General features: G+C 40.8%; 1 long non-coding RNA gene across 1 annotated transcript; it reads left to right on the top strand.

Moving 5' to 3' along the window:
* The first annotated feature begins 16,119 nt into the window (after nucleotides 1-16,119).
* Nucleotides 16,120-18,142, top strand: LOC121821110 (uncharacterized). Its single transcript, XR_013043130.1, has 5 exons — nucleotides 16,120-16,241; nucleotides 16,496-16,736; nucleotides 17,259-17,362; nucleotides 17,517-17,627; nucleotides 17,982-18,142. It is a non-coding gene; the product is annotated as an uncharacterized LOC121821110 (long non-coding RNA).
* The last annotated feature ends 757 nt before the right edge of the window (nucleotides 18,143-18,899 follow it).

Raw genomic sequence — 18,899 nt, 5'->3', positions numbered from 1 at the left:
ATTTAAAAAGGTTTAAGGAGGCAATAGTATCTTATGGCATGCATTCCCCATATGTAAAGCAAATGTTAAACACTTGGTCAACATATAATAGGATAGTACCACAGGACTGGCGGGACCTCGCACAAGGTGTTCTGGAACCCAGCCAGAGACTTCAATTTCTGACTTGGTTTAAGGAGGAGGCTAAAAACATAGAAAAACAATGGAGGGATAAAGGAGTACAAGTTTGCCAGGATCAGCTTATGGGCGAAGGCCAATATGCTTCAGCACAAGCACAATGTTTATATGATGTCCAAACCCTAATTTTATGTCGAACGGCAGCCTTGAATGCATGGGACAAAGTTGAAGAACCAGGAAAAAAATCTGAGTCATTTACAAAGGTGAAGCAAGGCCCAAAAGAGTCTTTTACAGATTTTTTACAAAGACTGGCTTCAGCAGTAAAGAGAACGGTCTCGGATTCAGAAGCTGGTAAGGCAATAATTGAATCTTTGGCCTTTGAGAATGCGAATGCAGCATGCAAAAGAATAATCAGGCCATTAAGGGCAAGATCTGCACCTATGGAAGATTGGATTAGAGAAACAATTAATGTTGAAGCTGATGAGCATGATGATACATGGGTAGGAGAAGTAATTTCAAAAGGTTTGAGGAGTGTTAGATGTTTTGGATGTGGAAAGCAAGGACATTTGAAAAGGGACTGTAGACAGGTCATTTCCAGAAACAATGTTTCTTCAAGGAACAATGGCAACAGAATGCCCCTTCCTTCTGGAGTATGCAGAAGGTGTGGTAAGGGAAAACACTGGACCAACGAATGTAGATCAACAAAGGACAGACAGGGTAATCCTTTGCCTCAGTCTTCGGGAAACTCCCAGAGGGGCCTCAGGCAGGCCCCCAGTGCAAATCCAGTTCAAACCTTTCCGGCAGCCATAGAGGAAATGCCTGCTCTGGAGAGCGATTAAATAACCAAATGCCTATTGGAATAAATCATGCTGGTCAGAATGATGAAACAGAGAGAATAGAAAATTCAGGAGAAAACATAAAGAAAATTTTTTGGCAAACTTCTATTAATGAACAAAGACCAAAATTAACGATAAAAATAAATGGTGTTTTGTTGTCTGGTCTGGTAGACACAGGTGCGGACGTTACCATAATTGCACCAGAATTTTGGCATCCAACTTGGCCTCTTCAGGAGGTAAACGTTCAACTGTTAGGAATTGGGACATTATCTCAGGTGAAACAGAGTGCAAGATGGCTCGAATGTATAGGTCCAGAAGGACAGAGAGGAAAATTAAAACCATATGTGGCTAACATAACTATGAACCTGTGGGGTCGAGACTTGTTGCAACAATGGAATACTCAGATTAACATCCCTCCAATCTCAGAAACAAATCATAAACTAGCACATGTTACTGAGAGAAATATTAGAAGATATTGTTCTAATGAGTGGTCACCAGCCATCCATATTATACAAGAACAGGGCACAATAACTGATGATCTTCCAAAGACACCAACAGCTCTACCTTTAAAATGGTTAACAGACAAGCCTGTATGGGTCCAGCAATGGCCTTTAACAACAGAGAAACTCCAGGCTTTAGAAGAGCTGGTAGAAGAACAGTTAAATGCTCAGCATATTGAAGAATCAACCAGCCCTTGGAATTCTCCTGTATTTGTTATTAAAAAGAAATCTGGTAAATGGAGAATGGTAACAGACCTTAGGGCAATTAACAAAGTAATTCAGCCAATGGGTTCTCTACAATCTGGGATGCCTTTGCCTACTCTGTTACCAAAAGGATGGCCTCTCATAGTTATTGATTTAAAAGACTGTTTCTTTTCAATACCCTTACAAGAAAAAGACAGAGAAAGATTTGCTTTTACAGTGCCTACTTATAATAATTCTCAACCGGTTAAAAGATTTCAATGGAGGGTCCTCCCACAGGGAATGTTGAATAGCCCAACTCTGTGCCAATATTTTGTACAACAGCCATTGGAAGTGATATGTAAAAAATTTCCTAAATCTATAATTTATCATTATATGGACGATATTTTACTAGCTGACTCAAATGCAGATACTTTAGAAATAATGTTTGAAGAAGTAAAGAAAATTTTGCCTCGCTGGGGATTACAAATTGCTCCTGAAAAGATACAAAGAGGAGATTCTATTAATTATTTAGGATATAAAATAGAGCTACAAAAAATTAGACCCCAAAAGGTGCAAATTCGGAGAGATAGACTACAGACTCTTAATGACTTTCAAAGATTATTTGGAGATATTTCTCATCTACGAACTATTGTTGGGGTAAAAAATGATGAACTGACTAATTTGTTCAAAACCTTAGAAGGTGACAAGGACTTAAATAGTCCAAGAGAATTATCACCTGAAGCTGAGAAAGAATTAGCATTGGTAGAAAAGAAAGTGCATGAAGGACACGTGAATCGTATTGATCCAAAGCTGGATTGCATTTTGGTTATCTTACCTTCTAGGCGTTCTCCTACTGGAATATTAATGCAGAGGGAAGATATTATATTGGAATGGATATTTTTACCAAATAAACCAAATAAAAAATTAAAAACTTATGTGGAAAAAATCTCTGACTTGATTTACAAAGGAAAATTGAGACTTCGTCAATTAGCAGGCATAGACCCAGCAGAAATTGTTGTACCATTAACTAAGGAGGACATTGAAAAATTATGGACAGAAAGTGAACCTTGGCAAAGAGCTTGCAGTAATTTTTTGGGAGAAATTAACAGCAAATATCCCAAAAGCAATAGAATTGATCTTATAAAGAGAGCTGAATGGATCTTGCCTCGAATTGTACGGCAAAAACCCATATCTGGAGTTCGTACATTTTATACAGATGCCAACAAAGAAGGAAAGGCAGGTTACAAATCAGAAAATTTAAGTAAAGTGGTTCAAAGTCCGTATAATTCAGTGCAAAAATCAGAATTGTATGCTATTCTGTTGGTATTAATGGATTTTTCAGAACCTCTCAACATAGTAACTGACTCTCAGTATGCTGAAAGAGTGGTGTTACATATTGAGACTGCAGAATTTATCCCTGATGCTTCAGAATTAACTTCACTATTTATTCAATTACAAGATACAATCAGGAAAAGGAATCATCCTTTATATATAACTCACATTCGATCCCATACTGGTCTGCCAGGCCCTCTAGCACAAGGCAATGAAGAGATTGATAAATTATTGATAGGAAATGTGCTGGAGGCCTCAGAATTTCATAAAAAACATCACGTTAATAGTAAAGGTTTAAAAAAGGATTTTTCCATAACCTGGCAACAAGCCAAAGAAATAATAAAGAAATGTCCTACTTGTTCCTTCTACAATCAGACGCCATTACCAGCAGGATGTAACCCAAAGGGTACTCAGAGAAATGAAATCTGGCAGATGGATGTGTTTCACTTTGCAGAATTTGGAAAATTGAAATATGTACACCACACTATCGATACTTATTCAGGATTTCAATGGGCAACTGCTTTGAGTTCTGAAAAAGCTGATTCTGTAATCACTCATTTGCTAGAAGTTATGGCCATCATGGGTATACCTGCACAAATCAAAACTGACAATGCTCCATCATATGTCTCTGTTAAAATGAAACAGTTTTTTGCTTATTACAATATAAAGCATATTACAGGCATACCACATAATCCTACAGGTCAAGCAGTTATAGAAAGATCAAACAGAACTCTAAAGGATATGCTAAATAAACAGAAATGGGTAACAAAAACCCCCAGAAATAGACTGCATAATGCTCTTCTAACTTTGAATTTTCTGAATGCCAATGAGAAAGGAACAACAGCTGCAGAGAGACATTGGATAATAGAAAAAACTACAGAATTAAATCAGCCTATATACTTTAAGGATGTGCTGACCTCAGAATGGAAACCAGGGTATGTATTACATTGGGGACGTGGTTTTGCTTTTGTTTCTACAGGAGAAGATAAGCTGTGGGTACCATCAAAATTGATAAAGGTTCGATTTGAACAAGAGAGACCTCTTAATTAGAGGAGGTGATAGTTCATCAACCAGCATGAACATCCAATTTAAACTAACTTGTATCAATAAAACATGCCTTTTCATTTCATCAGATAATAACTTGCCAAAAAGGAACATCCCCAAAATTAGTCTTGGGGAAAAGTTTTTGTTTTTGTCTTTTAGGAGAATGAAGGTTAAGGAATCTGAAGAACACTGGACAAATGAGACAACTGAAGAAAAGGGACAAATCATCTATCCCAAGAAACAGAGTGAAACGGTGTATGGGTATATATTATCTAAAAAAAAAAAATTTTATGTCTTCCTAAATGTTTGTTTCTGCTTTTCTCTAAAGATTTAACACTATTGGTCTTCTAACAGTCCCAGTTCAATTAAAATTTAAAGCTGACTTTGGAGTTGGAGAATGGCTCTCTCCTTCTTTAAAATCAAGCATGTTGTTAAAAGGAAAATGCAAACTCCCTGTATCATGCCAGAATAAGAGCCATCTTCTGCTATGGTACAGGACAAAAGCAAAATTAATTAAGGGACTATTCTATTACTAATCTCAACTCTTTGATTCTATTCTGATTCTTTAAACTTTTCTCAAAGTATAAATTTTATATCAAAATTTACAAGATTAATATATATATATATACATTTTAAACTTTGTTAAGATATGAATGGTCACATAGAGTACTAACTAATTCTAGAAAAAAGGCTAGCTGCATATATATGTTTTTGTGTTCGAGTCTCTTATCAGTTTTCTGCAGGAAATCACGGCCAGGCCTAATATCAACTGAAGTCTCCAGAAAGAAGATGGGGCCCCACAACAACAACAATTCCACGTGGACAATAATAATATCATTAAGCTGACAAACATCATCCACAGATCAGCTTTGAACTACAAGGTGCTCAGAGCAATTTTGAGATGACTAGCTGAGATGATCCAGTCTCAAAGACTACTTGAATAAGGACTTGAGATAAACCCTGAACTTTGGCATTATACACAGACTGGATAGTGAAGGATATAGTTACCTCTCTTAGAATTTGACAATTAACCTAAAATTTTTCTTTCAGGATAAAGAAAACTTCGCCCATACCCAGCAGGAAGCAATTTTAAGAATACGACGCCCACATTCCCAAAGAGGTGGTGTGGGGCAGGTGGTTTTTTGGTCTTTTTAATGGGTTCTGGGTCTGGGATAATTTTCAGTATTTAGGGGGGTTGGTTACAAGTTATTGTCAAGGGTTAGGAAAAAGGCTAAGCAAAGGAGATTAGATTTAAGGTTCTTGTTTAAAAAAAAAAAAGAAAGAAAGAAGGAAAGAAAGAAAGAAAGAAAGAAAGAAAGAAAGAAAGAAAAAAAAAAGAAAGAAAAGAGAAAGACAATTACTAGTTTTAAATACTTTACATTGGATTGAATTGTTTTATATTGTACACAAATTTGAAACTGATATTGTTAGAAAATGCTATATGTATATTTCTAATTGTATTTATTCCATCCATTTAACAATGTAATGCAAATTTCTGATCCTTGAATGTTATTATTATCAACTATTAGGATATAAAGAAATGAAAGCTAGTAGTTAGACATTATCATAGAACTTGTAGTCATATTGGATATGTTTTAAAAATTGAGCAGAGATGTTTTAGACAGGTCATCTTCAAACCCTTCAGAGATCTACAGAATATGGCATTTAAAATGTTTTAATAACTTAGAAAATTTTTCTTTTTTGAGACATGTCGGCTCCTGGCAGTACCAATCTACTTTAGAGAAAATATGGGCATTGAAGAAACTGCATATGGAGTCAACTTTCATTCTGGCAAAAGTTAGCCACTGGACAACAAAGTATCCTCGAATCAACAGGACAAAATGGACAGACAGATCACGAAACAAGGGACTACTGATTCTTGCCAAAACAAGTGTGGTTATGGCTTTATCAAAAGGCATCTTCTGAGGCCAGGACAATATGGCCCCATCCCTGAAGTGGCCTTCGCATCTGGAAAAGGTACGGTGCCCTTTTCTTCGAAGGCAGCTTAACAGGCAGAGGGCCGATGGATTCTGTTGTACAATGGAACAGCAGCTGAAAGCTCATGCCTCTCAAAAGTAGACTGGCATTTAATAGAGGGATGTGGAGAAGAAGGGGATGCTGAGATGAAGCCATATATACACAGCCAAGAAGAATGGACAGCTGAATTAAAAAACTGTCAACAATTTCCAGAATTTAAAATCCTGAATCATGACAGGACACTAGTGGAATTCAGGTGTTTCTGGTACGTGGACTGCTCTCACCCAATGTGAGGTTGAACTGTTGACCTTGTGTACATCCTACTTCACAAATGAGTCTGTCAGATACACTAAGCCTATAGGCTGAAGATGATGCCCCAACACTGCGGAGAAACCTCAGGTGACTGCCCAGGCAGCTGGCTGTTTCTGTCAACTCACAAAATTTTTTTGGAAGTTGCTTGCATGCACTTCCTGTTTTTATTTTTGTTAGCTAATATTATTCCCTTCTTGGGTCTCTGAGGGAGTTGAAGATTAGTTAGTTATGGTTGAAGATTAGTTAGTTATAGTTGAAAATTAATTAGGATAGAAAGTACATTAGATACATCTTGGAATTATCAAAATAGGATAGATAATGGAATTATTTTCTCTGATTCGTCAAATACCTGTTTAGGTATTTATTACTTGTATATATTGTATATAGTTATTGTACTTTTGTATATAGTTTTTCTTTTGTTAGTCATAACCTTTTGCTTTTTTTCTTTTTATTAAAATAGAAAAGGGGAAATGTGGTGGTAATCTAATTGTATTGAAATATTATTTTGATTTGTACTGAAATATTAATTTGATTGTATGTTAATAAATAAAGTTGTCTGGGGGTCAGAGCTATTAGAGCCATAGCAAGAGTGTGGCGGTGGTGGCACACGCCTTTAATCCCATAGATATCTGTGTGTTCAGGGTCAGAGCTATTAGAGCCATAGCAAGAGTGTGGCGGTGGTGGCACAAGCCTTTAATCCCATAAGATCTCTGTGTGTTCAGGGATACAGCCAGCATTGGAGACATATGCCTTTAAGACCTAGGGGGCTGTACATTCAGACAGTGACGAGGCAGTCATGTGTTTGGGTTTACAACCAATGAGAAGGCAGAACAACATACTTTAAAAATACGAACCGAGAGGAAGTAGGTCTCTTTTCGCGAAGCTGGGACAGCAGGAGGAAGGGTGAGATTTTAGCTCTGAGCTCTGACCTCTCGGCTTTCTCTTTTACATTGTTTCTGTGTTTCTTATTTAATAAGACGGTTGGTTACATCTACATATATGTATGCATATATGTATATATGTATATGCATGTGTATGTGATATATGTATGTATGTGTACATATGTATGTATATGTGTATGTGTATATGTATGTGTGTCTATGTATGTGTATGTGTATATGTATGTGTGTATGTGTATATGTATGTGTGTATATGTATGTGTGTATATGTATGTGTGTATGTGTATATGTATGTGTGTATATGTGTGTGTGTATATGTATGTGTGTATATGTATGTGTGTATATGTATGTGTGTATGTGTATATGTATGTGTGTATATGTATGTGTGTATGTGTATATGTATGTGTGTATATGTATATATACATGTATTGCGTATGACTTTCAGGTAAACATAAAATGACATGATTCCTTTAAAGTCACCCACAGCACCCCTGTATTTGCCCTCCGTCACTCCTTCCCCTCTGTACTGCCCTCCCTCCCTCCCTCCCTCCTCTCCAGCTGGAACCTTCTCCCATCATTGTTTGTTTCCTACTTTTTTTGTTTGTATCACCTGTATCCTGCTATTCCTCCCCCTAAAAAATTTTAAGACGAAAAGGCCAAACTGTACATTGTTTCTAAAAATGTTTTTTAAGATGGAAAAAGCAAAGAGTGGGACCCCGGAGCTTGTGTACCATCTTTCCAGTGCAGGTAGTGGGTGGGGGGGAGTTGCTGAAGATTCGGGTCAAAGGGCACCTGGAGCTTACGCTTTATTCTTAGGAAAAAATGAAGTATACAGTGTTTAGTGTTTGATCTGCTTTCATTCTAACTAAAAGCCACTGGGAGAGGAAAGGGTTTATTTGGCTGAAGCTTCCTGATTCCACTCCATCCTTAAGGGAAGTCAGAGCAGGAACTTAAACAGGAGCTCAGAGCAGAAGCCGTGGGGGACACTGCCCGCTGGCTGGCTCTCGGGCTCACTAGCAGGCTGGTGCTCATCCAGCCTGTACAACCCGGGACTGCCTCTCTAGGCACAGTCCCATCCTCAGTGGACAGGACCTCTGCATCAACTAGTGATCACAAGACAACGCCACAGGCCGGTCTTCTAGTTCCCCGGTAACTTCAAGTTGTACAAGGTTGACAATGAAAACTAATCAGGACTGCGCTGGTACAGATTTGTAATAGTTTGGTTTCTGTTGCTGTGATGAAACACCAAACCAAAGCAACTCGGAGAGGAAAGAGTTTGCCTGGCTCACGCTTCTTCTTCTTCGGCGTCCCTGTTCAACGCCGAGGGAAGTCGGGGCAGGAACTCTAGCAGGAACCTGCAGGCGGAGCCGATGCAGAGGCCTGGGGAAGGCCCTTACTGCCTTGCTTCCCAAGGCTTGCCAAGACCACAGGCTCAGGGGCGGCACCGCCCACGGTGGGCCGGTCCCTCTCACGTCAATCATCAATCAAGAACATACCCCCACCCCCAGCCTCTGCAGCCTTGCCTACAGCCCAGTCAGATGGAGGCATTTTCTCAACCAAGGCTCCCCCTTCCTAGATGCCTCTAGCTGTGTCAAGGCGACAAACCAACCAACAACACGTGTTGTTTCACCCCACACCTGACACTTAAGAAGAATAATTTTTTAATATCCTCTTTCTCTTTCAGCATGAGAAACACACACACAGCATTGTACAAAAATGACCAGAAGAAACTTATATTGAATTCTCCCAAAGATAATCTTTAAAAAAAAAAAATAATGTTTGTCTTTAAGCCCAGTACTGGAGAGGCAGAGACAGGTAGATCAGTGTGAGTTCAAGGTTAACCTGGTTTTATAGTGCATTCCAGGCTATCCAAGGCTATGCAAGAGACCTGTCTCAAAATAAACAAAATAGATATTTGTAACTTTATTCTCAGTTCAACTTTAAGTGAAACATGTACTTAATTTCCTTTAAATAAGCATAAAAGATCATAACAGTTCCCCGGTAATGCCGTTAGGCCTTGCAAATGACTAATGCTTGTTTGGTTTTATTCTCTTGGTATGCACAGCTTCCTGGTAACGCTGTGCCTCTGGAGTCAGGACCCTGGGCCTTCCAAGATCGTAGGGCAGAGACACTCCTGTCATTCACAGCCATGCCACAGGATGCCACTGTTGTGTTTTTACTATAAATGGCTTGTACTTCAACTGAGTTGAATGAAAAAAGATCAAAGGGAAAGTACTTTTTTAAATAAACAGACGCATGGCAACTATTAAAGGCATAAGGTTCAAACGCTTGTCTTAATTGTTGTGACTAATTGTTCAAATCCCTTTCAATCAGATTTTGAATATTACATACTGAAATTAGATAAGACTTCTTACTAATGACAAATCAGTGTCAAAGCTAAACACATTGTTTGGGGACAGGTTAAAGAAAAAATGTGAGCACCTGCAAATGCCCAGACAAAGGCCACAGAGAGCTAAGTTCTCCCATGAGATTTCTGTGCTCACCGGGCGAAGTCAGCTACTATATTATGGACTTTCAAGACACCTGTAACACGGTCCTCTAAAATCTGGTAAATAATACATTCACTAGTATTTAAAACTTGCTAAAATTACTTTCAATGGTGTCCGTCTATTTTTGAAATGTGCTATATAAATCAAATTTTAGTTTGCCTTTGACTTAAACAAAGACAATTTAGTTGCATTTCTAACTCAATTGATAGCAATCCTGGTGTGCGTGTGTGTGTGTGTGTGTGTGTGTGTGTGTGTGTACACTGTTATGGTTTGAACATAAATTGTCACCACAGGCTTATATATTTAAACACTTGGTCCCCAGCTAGGTGGCACTTTTGGGAAGCTATGGAACCTTTGGAACATCGGGCCTACCTGGTAGATATGTTTTTCCTTGCTTTCTAGGGGTGGATCTTGAGGGTTATAGGTTGGCCCAGCTTCTAGCTGAGTTCTTTGTTTCTTAGCTGGGTGAGACGTGAGAAGCATCGACTGCATCCTTATCATCCTGCACTTGGCGTGCCTTCCTCATCACAGCAGATGGTAAATTTTCCAATTACTTCTGCCAGATATTAGTCACAGGAACCTAACATGTGCTTTTCAGCAATTACCAATGTCATAGAACAAGACCAACCCAACCTGCTCTGGGAGCTTATGGTATATTAAATGCATTACAACTATATGCTAACTCATCTGTTCCTCCTACAGGAGAGTGAACTACTTATTATACCCAGAACACACATTTGGATAGATTGTGACTACTAGTTGCATTAATAAAAACTCCAGATTGAGGGGCTGGAGAGGTGGCTCAGTGGTTAAGAGTACTGCCTGCTCTTCTAAAGGTCCTGAGTTCAATACCCAGCAACCACATGGTGGCTCACAACCATCTGTAATGAGATCTGGTGCCCTCTTCTGGCCTGTAGCCATATATGCAGGCAGAACACTGTATACATAATAAATAAATTAATCTTTAAAAAAGAATTCCAGATTGAGCTACAGCAGGAGGGCCAGAAGTTAGCACACTTCTCAAGTCAAGAGGTGCTTGCTTGGAGCTAAGAATAAGTAGCTGGAGTGTGGTAGGAGAGGAGGAATGCTGAGCGTGAGGTGGTTTGAATGAAAATAGACCCCATAGGCTCATACACTTGAAAGTTTGGTCCTCAGAGTGTGGAATTGTCTGAGAAGGGTTGTGAGGTGTGGTCTTGTTGGAGGAGGTGTGCTACTGAGGGTGTGCTTTGTGGTTTCAAAAGCCCACACCAGACCCTATGCCTCTCTGTCTCTGTCTCTCTGTCTCTCTGTCTCCCCGTCTCCCCCTCTCCCTCTCTCTTTCCCCCTGTGGATCAGGATGTAAGTTCTCAGCTATGGCTCCAGCACCATAGCTGTGTGCCTGTCCCCACACTCCCTGCCACGATAATCATGAACTTAACCTTTGAAACAGTAAGCAAGTCCCAGTTAAATGTTTCCTTTATAAGAGTTGCCATGGTCATGGTGTCTCTTCACAGCAACAGAACACTGACTAAGGCACCAGGAAGAAGATGAAAAAACAAAAAGACCTTTTATTCCTGCCAGCAGTCAGGGAGAGGCCAGGCCCCAAACATCCCCAAGCTTGGCTTCATCCAGTGGATTGTATCCTTACAAAACCCTGATCTGTGAGATGAATGTTTCTGTCCCCCAACCCACCCCAAAAATATGGTAAAGCTAATCCCCAGTATGAAGGTCATAGGCAGTGGGCTCCTGGGAGGGCATGGGTCACAAGGAAATACTCATTAGTGGGATTCCAGCACTTGTAAAAGAGACTCCCAAGGCTGCCCATCCCTTCTGTCATGTGAGGATACAGCAAGAAAGTGCCACTGTGACTTAGTCTCCTTAACGCTGAGCTCTCCACAGCCTCCAGGCCTGAGAGAGACAGCTTCCTGCTGTTAGGAGGCACCGCTAATACTACTTGGTTGTTTTGTTTAGTTATGGTAAAAGGGCTTAGAGACAGATAGAGGTGTTGACACTTCCCGAATAGACTAAGGAACCTCACACTGGTGCTCTTTGTGCCGCAGAACTTGCCATGTATCAGTCCAGCTGCTGAGAAATGAGCTGCCCCATTCTCCAGCAAACAGATTGGTAGGAGAGGGTAGGATCACTGAAAGATGGACATGGGGTCTCCTCAGCTCGTTCTGCCTGGTGCTCTCAGCAAGCAGCCAGGCTGCTGCTGCATGTGAGACATGACTCCTTTGTCCCAGCTCTTCACATACACAGCAGTCACAGGTCACACAGTTCATCTAAAGTAGGGTCAGCTCTAAGAGGGTCAGTGGGACTCTGACGGGGACACAAAGAGATGGGATGAGTGTTATCAGGTAATAAATTTGTAAGCTTAACTCAATTCAGGATATTGGTTGCCTAAGCAACAGAGAGGTTAAAACCACAATAAATTATGATTGGCCTTATCCAAACAGAGCGGTCACTGTTTTACAATAGGGAATTATCACCCTTGCTGTTGGCTGCCAAACAGTTCAACATGGAGAAAGTATCAAGTTCCTATCAGAGGAAAACAGAATGCCTCCAGCAAAGTCCAAGGTCCAAGAGGACCGTGGTCCTAACCCCAGACAGTCTAAAAACAGGAGCTCTGCCTCCCCAGCTCAGCTCAGCTCTGATGGTCATCCATTTCTAGCTGCACAGCCTTGCCAGGCTGCTCCTTGCCTCTCAGAGCCTCAGACTGAGCTGACGTTCATAAACACACCCCAAGTGCTCTGCAGAAAGGGTCCTGTGATCACTAAAAGAAAACAAAAAGCCATTAAGAGACTGGGGCTGGTGGCCTATAATTCCAGCTACTTAGGAGGCTGAGGAATTGCAAGTTTAAGGCCTATTTGGGTTAAAAGACAGTTTCAAGGCCAGCTTGGGAAACTTAGGTAGACTCTGCCTCAAAGTAAAACAAAATAAAAATGGGCTTTGGGATATAGCCCAATGGTAGAGCATCTGTCTATCAAATGGCAGGCCTTTGGCTGACTCCCCTAATACTTACACACACACACACACACACACACACACACGCACGCATGCACAACACGCACACATGCACACACACACACAACTACTAGCCAGCTGTTGGGATGAGTGAAAATATCTGAGCAAAGGCCAAACATTTAAAAAAATGTATTAATATATTCTTTTTAAAATATTTATATTTTATTTATGGATAAAGATGGGGGGCTCTGCACCTGCATGCAGATGCCCACAGAGATGGAAGTGTCAAATTCCCAGCTGGAGTTCCAGGTGGTTGTGAGTTACCTGATACCGGTGCTGGGAAACTTTTCCTTACTACAGCAGCAAGTGCTTTTAACCACCGAGCCATTTCTCCAGACCTAGAACCCAGATTTGTAACATTTTAAAAATGAGTTTTGTTAACACTTATAACAATGACATTTGAGCTGTTGGAAACTCGGGGCTGTATTCCAGTCTCTGATGGATTTTCTAGCACTGTCTGTATTGAATGCCATGCACTCAGAAACCTGCTCGTGCATGTGATTCCTCCTTCTCTTACTCTCTCCCCCTCCTTCCCTTCCTTTCCTCCTTCTTCTCTTCTCTCTTCTGTTCCCCGTGTGAGTTCTTTCCCCCCAGAAACATTCCGCTCCGTTATGTTCTCACACTTATTGTCCTTTTCTCTTGATCTCAGGCTAGAGCACCAGAGATCGGATGGCACTGCCCAGAAGCTGCACTCTGTGTCTTTAATTAGATTGCCCACTCTTTGAGAAGCTTCCAGGAGCAACTTGCTTGTTTTGTTTACCATCAGAACCTAAGCTCCTCTGTTAGGCTAGGATGCACTGTAAGAAGAGGAGATGAGGATGAGGAAGATGCAGAGGCAGAGGTTGTGAGCCCTTTAATGCAGCACTCATCTCCAAACATGCCTTGGAGAGCAGACACCTTCCTTTTATCTGCAGGGATTTAGGGTGCAAACATGGATTTTTTTTTTTTTTTTTTTTAGCAGATGTATGGATGCCCATGACAAATCTAGGTCAGATGAGTAGGAAAGCTGGTACAGCTGTGTCTCCCCCTTCATGGTAGATGTGGAGCAGAGACAGGTGTAGAGAAGACCCACTGTCTACAGCTCAACAGAAGACAGTCATGGCTTGGAGGAATATATGCCAATCAAGTGGCTGACTTCATTCATCTTTCCATCCCAGAGCATGAAAGCTTCGCATCCCAACACCCACACCACAACACCTAGCAGATGTACAAGCAGGGTTTCTAAGGAAAGGAGTCCTCATAGAATTCTGAATTTTACCTCCCTGAGCTATGGCTTCTTCTCTGCTCTCCAGAACCCTGTTGGAAGATGTGATGCCTACTCTTGGTTGTCAATTTGACTATATCTGAAATGAACTACAATCCAAATATAGATGGCACACTTGTGGTCCTGGTCTTGGGGCAGGAAGACAACATGCCTTTGATGGGAATTGTGATATATATATATATATATATATATATATATATATATATATATATATATACACACATATATATATATACATATATATATATATGAGAGAGAGAGAGAGAGAGGGGAGATTCATTCTATAAGTTCTGTAACTCTAGAGAACACTAACTAATACAAAAATATGATTTGCTTGATTATGCTCATCTTCAGATGTAATCAAAACAATCGATGCACAGATGCACTCATGTAACCACCATGTCAATCAAAACAGGGCTAGAGGGCACCCATCATTCCAGGAAGCTTCCTCTTGGTGCTTCTCCCCCAAAGATTCTGATTCTATTCCCAGAAGTGAAGCTTTGCCTATTTTTACTTAGAAGCAATCAGACACATTGTGTTCTTCTGGTTCTGGCTTTTTACACTCAACATAATGTTCATCCATGTTGCATGAATCAGTAGCTTGCTCTTTTTCATTGTTGAATAGAATTTCTCTAGATGAATGTGTCATAATTTATCTGTTAATAAACATAGATGTTGTTTTCATTTCTCATAGTATGAAAGAAAAAGCTGCTGCAATCCTGAACAGACTCTTATGTGTGTCATTTAGTCTCACTTCTCTTGGCTAACCACATAGGAATACAATGTCTGCTCCTAAGGTTACATGTATGCTGTCTTTCTAGAAAAAATAGAAAGTTCCCCTAAACTGTCTTACCATTTTGCATTATGGCCAGCAGTTAACAAGAACTCCAACTGTTCTACATCCTCCCCTAAATTTATTAATGTCAGCTTTTAAAATTGTGTGTGTGTGATGTATACATACATGTGTCATTGGTTGTTATTATATTTTTGAGAGACCCAGCTCTCAAATAAATCATACACAGAAGCTTATTCTTAATTATAAATGCCTGGCCTTAGCTTGGCTTGTTGCTAGCCAACTTTTCTTAAATTATCCCATCTACCTTTTGTCTCTCGGCTTTTTCCTTTTCTTACTTTTGTAAATATTACTTTCATTCTTACTCTGTGGCTGGCTGGGTGGCTGGGTGGCTTAGTGGCTGGCCCTTGGCATCTTCCTCCTTTTCTTGCTCCTCCTCCCTCTCCTCCTCCCAGATTTCTCCTTCTATTTATCCTCTCTGCCTGCCAGCCCTGCCTATTTCTCTTTCCTCCTCACTATTGGCCATTCAGTTCTTTATTAGACCATCAGGTGTTTTAGACAGGCATGGTAACACAGATCACAGAGTTAAACAAATGCAACCTAAACAAAAGTAACACACCTTACAATAATATTCTACAATATTTATGCATGTGTGTGTGGTAGTATGCATACTCTTGCACACACATGCAGAGGCCAAAGGAAGACATTATGTGTCTGACAGCCTCCACATAATCATTATTACTGTTATTATTTGAGACAGAGCAGTTCACTAAGCAGAAGCTTATCATTTCAGATACACTGGCAAGCTCCTGGGGATTCCCCCACCTCCACCCTTCAGTGCAGGGGTGACAGGCACACACAGTCTCGATAGCTTTCTGGGGGGTGTTGAGAATTTGAGCTCGGGTCCCCTTGCTCTTGCAGCAAGTACTCTTACCCACTGAACTGCCCCAGCCTCATATTATCATCTGGGGGGTTGTTCTGTTTTCCTGTTTTAAGCCAGTCTTGTAGGTATGAGATAAAACCTCTTGGTGATTTTGGTTGAGGGATGCCTCTCTCCTGACAATTCTTAGTGTTTCTTGACTTATAGATGCTCCAGTCTCTGCTTCCTTTTTCACTTGGCCCTCTTCCTTCTTGGTCTCTCTGTTTCCTGATGGTATACATGTAAAGATATACCAGTTGCTGAATTTAGGGCTCTTGTGGCCCGAATGTGAAAAGTCCCCCTTAGGCTCACATGTCTGAAAACCTGGTCCCCTAGCTAGAATTGCTGTGGAGCCTTTAGGAGGTGGAGCCTGGGTGGTGGAAAGTGGCATTGGAGGTGTGTCTTGAGGCTTCATAGCAGAGCCTCCCTTTCTGTCCACTCTGCTTCCAGTTTCCAAGATATGAGGAGGTGAGGCATCTCAGCTGCAAACTCCTGCTGCCATGAAGCTCTTGCCTCCATAGCTTCTCTTCATGATGGACAGCATCACCTCAACATGTGAGCCAAAATCAATTCTTCCCTCCTAAAATTGCTCTTGAGTATTTTAGCACAGTGATGAGAAAAGAAACCAGCACAAAGGCTTACTTCAGTCTTGGGTGACCTTATCTCAATTAATTAAATATGCAAAGAGCTTATCTCCAAATAAAATCGTATTCTGTGGTTGCATGTAAACAGGAATTGGGTGGTGGTGCAAGGCACTCTTCAGTTCAGTGCATTACTCTTTAATATACTATAGTTTTAATTTATCCTAGTGCTATCTGGATGGAAGCTGGGAAGAGGGCTCAGCTATTAAGGAACTCACTGTGTAAGCACGAAGACTGGTGTTTGGATGTCCAGAAAACAAAATGCCTGGTGGGCAGGACTGCCTACTTATAATCCTAGCCTGGGAAGACTGACTTCTGTGACCAACCACATCTTTGTTTGGTTTAGAGGCCCTGCTTCAGTGAACAAAGTGAGAGAGCAACTGAAGACAATTCCCAACGGAAGCATGGGGTATGTGGATGTGCACCCATCCTCATGTGTGTCCACACTCATAAAACCATGTGCACACATATATACGGCAGAGAGAGAGACAGAGAGACAGAGAGAAGGAGACAGAGAGACGGAGAGACAGAGACAGACACAGAAAGAGACAAAGACAGAGAGACAGAGACAGAGAGACAGACACAGAGACAAACACAGAGAGACAGAGAGAGAATAAGAGAGAGTACAAAAAGAATATAAGCATGGGTTTTTTTTCTTTCTTTCTTTAAATTGTTGATTAAACTAAAACAGTGCTGGGTACTTAACAGTCCTGAATGGATACTTGCTGAACCAAGGCAGGGTTCATAAAGGCACAAAGCAGGGACAAAGCAGGGTGGAGGGAGCATTCCTTGAGCGCTGGTACTCAGGGCAGAGAGGTGAGGATGATGAGGATGGAGCTCAGGGAACAAGAGGGAGCCTGCAGAGGAGTAGGATACCATGCTGCTCGGGAATGATGTGTTCCAAGGAGACAGAGTGATCCGTTTCTGATAGATATGACAGTGGAGTTGCTGATGACCTTGAGGAAAGCCATCCTGATGGTGTTGGAGGCACAAGTCAGATAAATGTACAGAAGTATGCAGCCTGGGCTCTTCAAGGTGAGGACGGTGGCAGTTGGCAGACATCTAGAGATAGTACGGCATTACTATCTTCTCTTTGCTTGATGTTGCCCCTTTTCATACTCTTTTTATTTTATTTCTTTATTTTATGATTTCTTTATTTTACATGTTTGAATGTTTTCCTGCGTATAAGTATGTACACTATGTACATGCCAGTACCCACAGATGCCAAAAAGAGGTCAGAGCCCTTGGAACTGGAGTTAAGGACAGTTGTGAGCCATCTTGTTGGTCTTCTACAAAAACAGTGAGTACTCTTCTCCTTTTGTGGGCCCCAGCTGTACCCTTGTTAATGTGATGACCACACGGCGGCTTTGATGAAAATAAAATCATATCACCTTAGTGCATATTGCTACAGTGAGAAAAATGACCTGGAATGTTGAAGGCTGACTTTTCACTTTCTGACTAATTCCACCTGTTCCCTAAACTATAACTGTGCTCATGATATTTTAGAAGTGAATGTCACAAATCACCAGTTCAGATTGTCAAGGTTTTGTGCACAGTGTAAATCCTCTTTAGAATTTACTTGACCGATGATTTCTCATTGCTTTGGAGTTGTTTCTAAACAAACTCCATTGTCGAACCTTTTGATTGATTCCAGTCTGGTCCTCCTGCGCCCACATCAGAAGAACCGTGTGAAACCACCCAGCAGAGTCAGGCAAGTGGAATGAAAACAAATGACAAATCATGGCTCTGGAACGAAGGAGGGGAACAACTGGAGAGACTCTTTTAAAATAAACAAAATTTCTGAAATAAATAAAAGTTGTCTTAATGTCCCTAGGTGAAAAAAATAAAAAGAAAGAAAGAAGAATAAAGGAAAAGTAAATTGCTAATATTGAAAATATGCGATGGTAGAGATTATTCATTTTCAACTACGTGATTAGTTTTGCTTTTGGAAATCATTAACTCAACTGCTTTTTAACAAAGTCATGTGCAAGTCCGCTGCTTTTCTGCACCACCACAGCATGTGAGTGTCAATTAAAGTAAACTGCATGTTTGGCTTTTGTATCTGGGCATGTTTAGGTATGTTCAGGTATATATGTGTGCAGGCATGTTGGACATGTGGGAGTGTACATATGTAGAGTCCTGAAGACAATTCCTAGTATTGATTTCTTGGGAAACATCCACCTTTTTTGTTTTGTTTTTGAGACAGGATTTCTCACTAGCATGGAACTCACAATGTTGAACCTCGGGGCTCTGGCGTCTCCACCTCTCCTGTACTGTGTGTATGTGTGTACATGGTTCTATGCAAGGGTGTGTGTGGCAAGCCGTCACATGTACATGTGCATATGCGAACAGAGGTCAGTGTCCAGTGTTGTTTCCAGTTCCTTTTCCACCTCATTTTTTGAGACAGGGTCTCACCAAACCTGGAGCTTAGTGACTGGCCAGACTGGCAGGCTGTGCAGCAAGCCCCAAGATAGGCTTATCTCTCTACTGCTAGCACAGAGATCGCGGATGACATCACACACCTGGCTTATCACACAGGCTGGGAACCCAGACTTGGTTGGATTCTCATGCT

Source organism: Peromyscus maniculatus, chromosome 11 (genome assembly GCF_049852395.1).
Source record: "Peromyscus maniculatus bairdii isolate BWxNUB_F1_BW_parent chromosome 11, HU_Pman_BW_mat_3.1, whole genome shotgun sequence".
Taxonomy (NCBI): domain Eukaryota; kingdom Metazoa; phylum Chordata; class Mammalia; order Rodentia; family Cricetidae; genus Peromyscus; species Peromyscus maniculatus.
The sequence above is the reverse complement of the archived record's forward strand: the minus strand, read 5'-3'. Positions and strand labels throughout refer to the sequence as shown.